This window comes from Neoarius graeffei, chromosome 1, assembly GCF_027579695.1.
Source record: "Neoarius graeffei isolate fNeoGra1 chromosome 1, fNeoGra1.pri, whole genome shotgun sequence".
NCBI classification, from domain to species: Eukaryota; Metazoa; Chordata; class Actinopteri; order Siluriformes; family Ariidae; genus Neoarius; species Neoarius graeffei.
Genome location: NC_083569.1, coordinates 72,760,954 through 72,771,145, shown reverse-complemented (window position 1 = coordinate 72,771,145; position 10,192 = coordinate 72,760,954).

Sequence of the window (10,192 nt, the reverse complement as noted above, 5' to 3'; positions counted from 1 at the left end):
GGGTACACCCTGGACAAGTCGCCAGGTCATCACAGGGCTGACACATAGACACAGACAACCATTCACACTCACATTCACACCTACGGTCAATTGAGAGTCACCAGTTAACCTAACCTGCATGTCTTTGGACTGTGGGGAAAACTGGAGCACCCGGAGGAAACCCACGCAGACACGGGGAGAACATGCAAACTCTGCACAGAAAGGCCCTCGCCGGCCACGGGGCTCGAACCTGGACCTTCTTGCTGTGAGGCAACAGTGCTAACCACTACACCACCGTGCCACCCATGTGCTGAATGTCAATAATGTAATGTAAAGAACAACAATGATCCATCCATTATCTGTAGCCACTTATCCTGTTCTACAGGGTCGCAGGCAAGCTGGAGCCTATCCCAGCTGACTACGGGCGAAAGGCGGGGTACACCCTGGACAAGTCGCCAGGTCATCACAGGGCTGTCACATAGACACAGACAACCATTCACACTCACATTCACACCTACGGTCAATTTAGAGTCACCAGTTAACCTAACCTGCATGTCTTTGGACTGTGGGGGAAACCGGAGCACCCGGAGGAAACCCACGCGGACACGGGGAGAACATGCAAGCTCCACACAGAAAGGCCCTCATCAGCCACGGGGCTCGAACCCAGACCTTCTTGCTGTGAGGCGACAGCGCTAACCACTACACCACCCACAACAATGATCCAGGAAGAGGAATCTGGTGTTTTCCCCTTTTATTAGTGCAAAATCCGTGCTGGTGCTCCTGGTTCAGACAGAAGAGTACACTGGTATGAAAAAGTAATCGAGTGTCCAGATCTGCAGTCTGTCTCACACCTGAAGAATTTTTTTCCTGAAAATGAAAAGATTTTTTTTTGTCGCATTTTGCCACACATCTCTTGTTAGATGAAAAAGTAAGCTTGGCAACTTTAAGTTTTAACAGCTGCACTTCAAGACCAGTGTGAATTCCAACAGTGGAAAAAATGCACCCAGGTTCAACTCTGGGAAGAAAAAAAAAAACATCCTCCAGTTCTTACTCTCCTTCTCCAGTCCAGATGTTGGCCCCTCCCAAAGCTCACATCTGCTGCCTGTGTGCACCCCCCACCCAAAACTATAACTTGGCTCACCTACATGTTTTGTTCATCTATTCATACATTTCCCAGCACTGAAGTAGTGAAGTTAAGCTGACCAGCACTAAAGAAGAAGAAGCAGAGGAAGAAGAGGTAGATTAGCAGCATGTCATCCATATCCACTCAAATAATCAAACGTTTCCATCCATGCATGACTTTATGAAAGTGTGTCATGCAGTGATATTGATTAGAAACATGTGGGCGAACCGTGTCTGGCTCCTCGTGAAACATGACTGTCTCCATTGTTCCAGGTCCCCCACCCCATTACGCACAGGCCAAACACGCAGGCAGAAACCTTGAGATTGGACCCCCCCCCCCCCACACACACACACACATACACACATATACATACACACACTCCTCCCCTTTTCATTGAAATATTTTTCTTCTCATCTGGTTTGTCCAACCTTTTTCTTCTTCACTCTGTTTGCCTGCATGCAGTATATATATATATATATATATATATATATATATATATATATATATATATATATATATATATATATATATATATATAATATTGGCCAAATGTGATTCTGAAACCACAGAGCTCTTGTGTAATCAGATCAAAGTGCTATTTTATTTTGCACAAGAGAGAGATGTGAGCAGGGTAGGAGCAGTGCTGGAGTCTGGCAAGCTTCATGTTTCATTTTCAAAGGGCACAACCAGTGCATAAAAAAAGTCCTTTGACAAAAAAAGACCACAGACCTGCTTGCAAAAAGCACGTCAGGTCCATTTGAAATTCTGCTCTCATAATAGATGCACTTACGTCAATAATAATGCTTACACATTGAGGACACGCCATCTCAATAGCGTAAATGTGGATATGAGCACAAAGCATTGGAAAGAAATGAAACAAAAATGCTTCGTAAAGCCATCTAGAAGGAGAAGTTTATATATTAAACTCAAGGACACAAAACACTGTGTAGGTGTGTGTGTGTCTTATTCTGGACACGAGCCCCAACAGCGTGTTGGAGTGGGATGAGCCGAGCCATGCTGCAGCGCTGTGGACCATCAGGCCAAAGGCTACAGGACAAACAGGCTGAAACCCAGCAGGACCCATATGGCCTGGAGAAGAGCCACAGCCAAGTGGAACACACACATTCACATGCAAGTGTATATTCCTCCTGTGACGTAGCTCCTCATGACTCCTTAACTTGCAACATACCGGTACTGGGCTTTGTTTAAAGTAGTGCAGTAATAATTCTTCATGGAACTCAAACTATACAGTGGTGCTTGAAAGTTTGTGAACCCTTTAGAATTTTCTATATTTCTGCATAAATATGACCTAAAACATCATCAGATTTTCACACAAGTCCTAAAAGTAGATAAAGAGAACCCAGTTAAACAAATGAGACAAAACATATTATACTTGGTCATTTATTTATTGAGGAAAATGATCCAATATTACATACCTGTGAGTGGCAAAAGTATGTGAACCTTTGCTTTCAGTATCTGGTGTGACCCCCTTGTGCAGCAATAACTGCAACTAAACGTATCCGGTAACTGTTGATCAGTCCTGCACACCGGCTTGGAGGAATTTTAGCCCATTCCTGCGTACAGAACAGCTTCAACTCTGGGATGCTGGTGGGTTTCCTCACATGAACTGCTCACTTCAGGTCCTTCCACAACATTTCCATTGGATTAAGGTCAGGACTTTGACTTGGCCATTCCAGAACATTAACTTTATTCTTCTTTAACCATTCTTTGGTAGAATGACTTGTGTGCTTAAGGTTGTTGTCTTGCTGCATGACCCACCTTCTCTTGAGATTCAGTTCATGGACAGATGTCCTGACATTTTCCTTTAGAATTCGCTGGTATAATTCAGAATTCATTGTTCCATCAATGATGGCAAGCTGTCCTAGCCCAGATGCAGTAAAACAGGCCCAAACCATGATACTACCACCACCATGTTTCACAGATGGGATAAGGTTCTTATGCTGGAATGCAGTGTTTTTCTTTCTCCAAACATAACACTTCTCATTTAAACCAAAAAGTTCTATTTTGGTCTCATCCGTCCACAAAACATTTTTCCAATATCCTTCCGGCTTGTCCACGTGATCTTTAGCAAACTGCAGACGAGCAGCAATGTTCTTTTTGGAGAGCAGTGGCTCTCTCCTTGCAACCCTGCCATGCACACCATTGTTGTTCAGTGTTCTCCTGATGGTGGACTCATGAACATTAACATTAGCCAATGTGAGAGAGGCCTTCAGTTGCTTAAAAGTTACTCTGGGGTCCTTTGTGACCTCACCGACTATTACATGCCTTGCTCTTGGAGTGATCTGTGTTGGTCGACCACTCCTGGGGAGGGTAACAATGGTCTTGAATTTCCTCCATTTGTACACAATCTGTCTGACTGTGGATTGGTGGAGTCCAAACTCTTTAGAGATGGTTTTGTTACCTTTTCCAGCCTGATGAGCATCAACAACGCTTTTTCTGAGGTCCTCAGAAATCTCCTTTGTTCGTGCCATGATACACTTCCACAAACATGTGTTGTGAAGATCAGACTTTGATAGATCCCTGTTCTTTAAATAAAACAGTGTGCCCACTCACACCTGATCGTCATCCCGTTGATTGAAAACACCTGACTTTAATTTCACCTTCAAATTAACTGCTAATCCTAGAGGTTCACATACTTTTGCCACTCACAGATATGTATTATTGGATCATTTTCCTCAATAAATAAATGACCAAGTATAATATTTTTTGTCTCGTTTGTTTAACTGGGTTCTCTTTATCTACTTTTAAGACTTGTGTGAAAATCTGATGATGTTTTAGATCATATTTATGCAGAAATATAGAACATTCAAAAGGGTTCACAAACTTTCAAGCACCACTGTACCTCATGTGCATCCACACTGATCTTACAGAAATAAACACACTCCGATATGACTGGCTCACATTTTATGACAGCATATATAATACATCAGTGTCCCTCTTCATCTCTGAGGATCTACAGTGGCTCAAATCAAGATCCAGTGGAAGATCACCTTTGAAATGGAGTCACTGTGTGCATCTCGTGTTCCCATAACTTCTTAGCTCCTTGCTCTGAGGAAATGAAACCAGGACAGGAAGAATCAAATTGAGGACAAATATATTTGCCATGCTTGCTGGACCATCATTCTAAAGCGATTTCACTTATTGATGCAACAAATACGCTTTTCTGGGCCACAGGCTGAGGGATGTAGGATCAAGGAGACAAGGATTCAAAGAGGCATCTGGGTTAATGGGAAGCACTCGCTCATTCAGCCCTACTCAGCCATGATCACTAGTCTGTGAGTGACTGCACTTGGCAATAATCGCTCGTATGTGCTGACGTTACGTCTAAAACAAGACTCAGTACCATAGATATATAAACATAGACGCCGCCTTCTGCGTAGAATCATACGTCATCCTCACCGCCATATTGGATGTGGCAAAGTGGAGATTCTTCAACCGTCTGTGGTATAGCGTCTAGACAGTAGCCGAGAATAAAGATGCCTCATTCATGTGCTGCGTTTAATTGTACCAACAGGTTTACCGTCCAAACGAGATCACATGGGATTACCTTTCACAGGTGAGACTGGAAAAATACTTTTCATTGTATTTGGTCATTATAATGTAATTTTACGAACAGATTTTTCTGACTTTGTGGCTAATATGAAGTCTCGCGCATAATAGCCGCTCGGTGAAACCTGTCTCCAAACAACGAAGTATTTCCTTCGTAACTACGCTGATTGTTGTTAGTTGCTTAGCTAACTTTTCACATACTATGTAGGTTTCCCAAAAATAAAGACATGAAAAAGCAGTGGGAGACAGCTGTGCGACGGGAAGGGTTTTCCGCTACTCCGTCATCCATGCTCTGCAGTGAACACTTCAGAACGGAGGATTTTGACAGAACAGGTCAGACAGTCAGGATCAGAGAGGGAGCTGTTCCTTCAGTCTTCAGTTTCCCAGCTCATCTCCACCGGGTAGGTGTAGAGTTATAAGCAGTGAGAATTAGATAATACAGTGCCACACTATGATGAACGTTTTTGAACGTATGATGAATGTTTTTAACCTTTCTGAATGTGAAGGAATCAGTGATGTATTTTGTTTTGGTATGACGTTAGAACCTGGCCGAACTCAGTTTGACGCTCATTCAGTTCACTTTATTCAACGAGAGTAGGTCTGTGTGGTGACTCAATAAATAAAACAGTACATTTTTATTTTCATTCACTATTTCCAGTTTTTCCACTATTTCCATCATTTATCATATTCAGTCTTGTAGGTTGGTTATTGTGGCCTCAGGTTTTGGTAGCTTGCTACGGTATGCTGACTGATTAGCTTACCTGAGCTATCTATTGCGTATCTGTCGCTAGTTTGCGGTGTACAGGGTATTTCGCACACTATTTATAACCATCACATTAAAAGTTATATGTGTTGTTTTGATGCCTGTTTGTTTCCCAAATATATACGTGTGTCTTAATGGGTGAATAAAAGGCATCGAGTTAAATATTATTGTAGAAAGGGGCTTTATGAAGTTCAGTCCATTTACTTGCATTGGTTTACGGGGAATTGACCATAGGTGTGAATGTGAGTGTGAATGGTTGTCTGTGTCTATGTGTCAGCCCTGTGATGAGCTGGCGACTTGTCCAGGGTGTACCCCGCCTTTCGCCTGTAGTCAGCTGGGATAGGCTCCAGCTCGCCTGCGACCCTGTAGAAGGATAAAGCGGCTAGAGATAATGAGATGAGATGAGGTTTACGGGGAAGATTTGCCACATCCAATATGGCGGACACTCTGACGTATCCCAGCAACGGGGCCACCAGCTCAATGCGGCGTCTATGTTTATATGTCTATGCTCAGTACCATGTTGGGAACGGATAGCTGAGCTTCTTTTACTCGAGCTAGCTTTACAGCTTTCAAGATGACGCAGCTCTCTTGAACACATTTAAATCTCTCCAGATGTGCTCTCTACCTTCAGGAATATGTTATGGTGACCAATTATTGTTTTTAATTGTAAAGTGATAGTCATTTAAATTTCAACTTCTAAATTAACTTGAACTTCCAAGATTGTTTTGTACTGGTGTTTGTAGCATTATAGCAGTACAATCATAATGGTGAACACGACTTTTGGACTTCTAATTTTAATGGTCAACATTAATTTTTCATTTTAATTTACCCATTTAAAAAAAATCATATTAAAGCACCAGTTGCTAATTCATTTTTTACTTGTCTGTGCAGTTTCCCAAAAACATCGTAGCACAAAGATCATCGTTAAATGGTAGAGCGAGCACCATAAAGAACACTCTCTCCTTGTTAAGATGCTCCTAGTGTTGAGGCTTGAGGGAAACCCACCACCGTTTGGTTTATCCTCTGGGTGTGTATATACACACACCAAACTTACAGTTAATGGACTCAACACAAAGGACAAGTTGAGTAATTTAAGTGATCATTTCAGCCACTACTACACAGGCCCAAGTTTAGTCATGGTTCTCTGTTGTGCATACTTTCTTGCATTTAGTGCAGGCAGGTCAATCAGCTCCTTCAACAAGATTATTCAAATTAAACAACAAGTCGATTAACTTCCACCGGATTATTAAACATCTCATCTCTCATCTCATTATCTCTAGCCGCTTTATCCTGTTCTACAGGGTCGCAGGCAAGCTGGAGCCTATCCCAGCTGACTATGGGCGAAAGGCGGGGTACACCCTGGACAAGTCGCCAGGTCATCACAGGGCTGACACATAGACACAGACAACCATTCACACTCACATTCACACCTACGGTCAATTTAGAGTCACCAGTTAACCTAACCTGCATGTCTTTGGACTGTGGGGGAAACCGGAGCACCCGGAGGAAACCCACGCGGACACGGGGAGAACATGCAAACTCCACACAGAAAGGCCCTCGTTGGCCACGGGGCTCGAACCCGGACCTTCTTGCTGCGAGGCGACAGCGCTAACCACTACACCACCGTGCCGCCCATTATTAAACATGAGTCTATTAAAGTTTCTTTGATTACTCCTAGTCTGAGACATGCAGCAATTCTTTAACTGTTTAGAAAATCAATTGTAAAATTGGTCAGATTTTAATTGCTTAAAAACCTTCACACATTTACTGTTAAATTGACATTTGTTTTGAAATCCTTTTGTATTTAACTTCATATACTAACCACCATTTATGTCAACCATGTTAGTTTTTTTTTAAAATGCATTACATGACCAAGCAGACAGAAGAACTAAACAGGAATAAAATAGTCTATAAGAGAATTAAACTTATTTGCCATGTACATTAAAGTGCATGGCGGCACGGTGGTGTAGTGGTTAGCGCTGTCGCCTCACAGCAAGAAGGTCCGGGTTCGAGCCCCGTGGCCGGCGAGGGCCTTTCTGTGCGGAGTTTGCATGTTCTCCCCATGTCCGCGTGGGTTTCCTCCGGGTGCTCCGGTTTCCCTCACAGTCCAAAGACATGCAGGTTAGGTTAACTGGTGACTCTAAATTGAGCGTAGGTGTGAATGTGAGTGTGAATGGTTGTCTGTGTCTATGTGTCAGCCCTGTGATGACCTGGCGACTTGTCCAGGGTGTACCCCGCCTTTCGCCCGTAGTCAGCTGGGATAGGCTCCAGCTTGCCTGCGACCCTGTAGAACAGGATAAAGCGGCTACAGATAATGAGATGAGAATTAAAGTGCATATCACGGGTAAATTCAGGAGCGAGATCAATGTAATTCTCCTATTTTATATTAAACTTTGGGCAAATATCTGTCACATTTTGCATTTTGTGCAATTTTTTTACCTTGCGCAATACCAGAAAAATTCAGTTGAAATCGAGCCATTTGAGGTGAATTGGTCCGCCTCTGAAAAAACTTGGCATTCGGATTTCCCGCCAAACATTGATTATCGTGGTGTCGCGTGCGGGACGCCTCCCTCTGAATCCTACGTCAGCGCTGGTTTGTTTATGAGAAAACGACCTGGTAGTTTTCTGCAAATTTCTTCAACGTTATCGCGTAATTATTAAAATGGTTAACAGATGTATTGTAGGAGGGTGTAGCAACACCAATCTTGATGGGATTAGTGCTCATCGTTTTCCAAAAGACCGGACAATGAGAGAGAAATGGGAGCGCTTGGTCTACACAGGCTGTGCACTGAAACCGTGCAAAGCTCGCGCAGCCTGCTGGTGCTTCCGCGGGTGACGTCACGAATCTGGCTCCAGACTCCCTTGGGATTTTTCCAGACGCGTTTTGTTATTTTATTTTTTTCTGCTGTAGACAGATGGACTTGTGCAAAATTACCCTTCTGGATGAGTGTATAAAAGGACATACTTTCATATAAAAAAAAAAACCCGAAATTGGTCCAGGATATGCACTTTAAGTTGTACATACTTTCAAAATTACTGTACCTGCAATATGCTAACTCCTAAACAATTAAGTTTCATGGATTAAGACTATCGCTTCTGGATGTAATTCGACTTCATTTGATTTGCCAACATTGTGGAATATTCAACAGCCACGTACAAACCATACTGAAAATTAGATCTGTTGGCACAAATGCTTAAAGCTCATAGGCAACGGTTTTAATTTTATGCACATTTGAAACTTTATATGTTAAAAAAAACACCTCTGTAATTTTCTTCTGGTCCCAAGAAGTACTGTTAATAAGTAATAATTAAAATAAGTTAGCACGGATCGCGGCGAATTTCTGTCGGCTATTAACGTGACCACTCGGCGCGTGACGTCATTTAAGCCAAACAAATCGCTTGAGCTGAGTCCACTTCCGTTTACTTGCATTGCTGTTCGGCTTGAGTGCAGATGTGCGTTTGGGAATTTCCAAAAAAAACTATGCCTTATTGTTGTGCAGTGAACTGTAACAACAGGACCGGTTCAGGAAGAAGTTTTTTCCATTTTCCAAAAGAGGAGAAGAGGCAGAGAGAGTGGATTGTGCGTGTGAAGCGAGAGGGTTGGCAGCAGGATAAATACGTCGCTCTGTGCTCCGATCACTTGGAGGAGGTTCATTTTTGAAGAATCCCCATCTGTTGGAGAGTTTAGGTGTCAGTGTCGGACAGAGAAGGCTCAAATCTGATGCTGTTCCAACAAAATTTGAGCACAAAATTAAGCAGTTAAAGAAAAAACAGACGAGCAATGCTCAAGCGTGCAAAATGAGGGGGGTCTGGGGGGGGTTGACCCTCCCAAAAGCTAAACAAGCCCCCTCAAAAGATGTATTTTAAAAGACCAGGGTGGGTCTCGAAAAGACCCCTCTAAAACCTGTGCATGAGCCTATATAATAAATGCATTATGCGTAAGTTTTATAATAGCCAAAAACCTGAGCTATACGCACTTATTTGGGTCTGTACGTTTATTGAACCCCCACAGGAGTCAAAGCTATACCCTTATTTGGGTCTGTACGCTGTTGTGTGACGTCACATTACTAAGTAGTCTCTCGCGCACCACTCAGACAGCACCAGCACTATATAATTATAGATCACTACATGTTTGTTTTATTAAAGTCATTTATTAAATTTACGTGCAAATACTTCTAGAAATATCTTCACGTGATATGGCAGTATCAGTTTGAATAAAAGGTTTCCTCTTATTTATACATTATTTACCTTATGATTATTATTATTATGGTATAACAACAACAACTGATTCCCATAAAGTTTATCATCTAAGTTTTGGGTGACCAGGGTCACTGACCCCCCCCCCAACCAAAATCTATTTCGCACACTGTAACAAGCAAAAAGGAGAAGATTGGAGGTAAACATTTTTACCTTTGCTTGCAATTTTCTAAGTAAAGAATCCTGAGAGATCCTGAACAATCATTGCGGAAATGAGACAAAAAGGAGTTTGTCATGGCAACCTGCCAGCATCCAATTGACCAACATGATAAATGTTTGTGTGCATGTTTAGAGTAGGCTATAAATAGTATAATGCTTGTATTAATATTAGCAATAAATTATATTAGCAATATAAACAAATCCATGTTCTGTTATAGGGATTGTGTGCGCGCATCAGTGGGGAACCCCATTAAATATCCTGGTATATGTTATTATTGAATTGTTGAAAATTAGCCCTGTATGTTTCTCTCCAGCAAAAAAAAAAGATATTTAGAAAGTGG